We start from the raw sequence: 2,026 nt of genomic DNA on the forward strand, positions 1-2,026 counted from the left end.
TTTAAATGTTTTTATTTTCATTTATTTTTTGTCATAGTTTTCTTCCTTATAGGTTCAGTCTTACCTGCTTTTGCCAAACATAGAAGTGGATGCAGATCCACTGGAGTGGTGGAAGGCCAATCAGAGTGTATTCCCTAATCTATCTTTGGTGGCTAAACATTATTTAGGCATTGCTGGCACTGAAGCTCCTTCTGAGAGGGTGGCGTCAACTAGATCTGTGATAGCGACTCCCAAGAGAACCAATATTTTATATGAACATCTAAAGGAGCTAGCTTTTTTACATGATAATTTAAAGGTACCTGAAATGAAGTAATTTGATTGTGATTGAATTCATTTAATTTAATAATGTGACACATCTAGTCTGTCTAGTCTGGATAATATAGATTTCAAAGTTTAACAACTTTATACTTACCGTAACTATATGTGATGTGGTGTGATACATGTATCATCCATCAGCAGCAGACTAGTCTTTTGTATTACTTTCAATACTTGTTTGTGTTATGTTCATTCATTGTTAACTTACAGTGATACTTGTTTTGTTTTCTTTAAGGCAAATGACTGTCCATTATCGTTAGTTTGATAATTGGTAATTTTTACTATACTTGTTACTTTTAAGAATTTGATTGAACTGATAATGATTAAAAGAATTTTTGATAAGAGTATTCCAAACTGTATTTTCTCTCCCCTCAGCATCAGATTTTATGATTTAAAAAATCAATTCAAAATCATAACCTAAACTGTTCAGCTTAGACTCCAATAAAGATTGCTTCAACAAAATTCAAAATTAAAATAACCCACAGATTCTTGGAGTCAGGACATAGCTATTCTGAGGCAGATAGCATGCATGCTAGGATAGAAAATGAAGCCCAAAGAAAGGAGATATTTACTCCAGCTGAGTGGATAAAACTTATCAAAGAAGCAGAACAAGACGGCAAGATGTATATAATTAATTTGCTTCAAAATAGAAATGTTTCAGATCTTCATTTCTTAGTGGACCGACAAAACTGGGATCATAATACCCTTAAAGAGCAAGTCTATTGGAGCAAAGTTAGAGAAATTGTTGTAGATTATAAGTCACCTAATACTGTTTTCTACAGATATGGCTTCAGTGAGCCATTAAAAACTGTTTTAATCACGTTGAAAAATGGTAATGCTATTGACCACAGTACATTTGTACCGCCTTGTGCTTACCAGTCAAAATTTTCTCTGTCAGCAAAGAAAAAGAAAGATATCGAGTTCTTGATGGAAAAGTTGGCAATTCCTAGTGCATATCATTTGACATTTAACCAGTACCTTGCAATATAATGTCTTTTTCATTGTCATTTGGGGCAAAGAAATTGCCTTGACCATTTTTTTTTTCAAGATTGACATTTTATCAGTATTCTAAATGAAGATTAAGCTTGTTCAAGCCATGATTACGTAAACTTATCTTATATTTTGTAGAAGCTGCTTCTTTCGTTTTAATGTCAAGAGTAAAATGTTTTGTAAGCATGCTTATAGAACCGTTTTATACCGAAACGAGTCCGAAGATCGGGCAGTCCGAATGTCGCCCGCGGTACAGTCCGAAACCACATCCTGGACTTGCCGAAATTAGTACCGAAAAGGAGTAAAATCAGCAAGATTCCGGTGCAGTCCGAAGCGCGCTGCCCGGGCGCCTTTCGGACTAGTCCATGCTCCGGACTGCCCGAAATATGTCCGGCAGAGTAGCACAAAATAAAAAAAACAAAACGAGCGGGATTCGATCCCCTACCTGCCGGTCTTCTGCTCCTTATACCAACGCTCTTTCCAACTGAGCTAAGCTGACGGCTGAGAGAGGATGCCTCAGGAAGGCCTCTTCAGCCAGGTGGCCAGGCGCAACAGTCACTTCGAGGGCGAGCACTGTACAGAACGAACGAATCAGCGCATCGTTATGCGGCTAACGCTTTTGAATCACACACACGCTCTGTACAGAGCATGGCGGACGAAATTTTGCAAATTAAAATGCGCCTGTGTTTCATTATTTAAAATATCGGAATTAAGTTAATAT

This window comes from Frankliniella occidentalis, unplaced genomic scaffold, assembly GCF_000697945.3.
Source record: "Frankliniella occidentalis isolate FOCC.00 unplaced genomic scaffold, Focc_3.1 Scaffold543, whole genome shotgun sequence".
Lineage (NCBI taxonomy): Eukaryota > Metazoa > Arthropoda > Insecta > Thysanoptera > Thripidae > Frankliniella > Frankliniella occidentalis.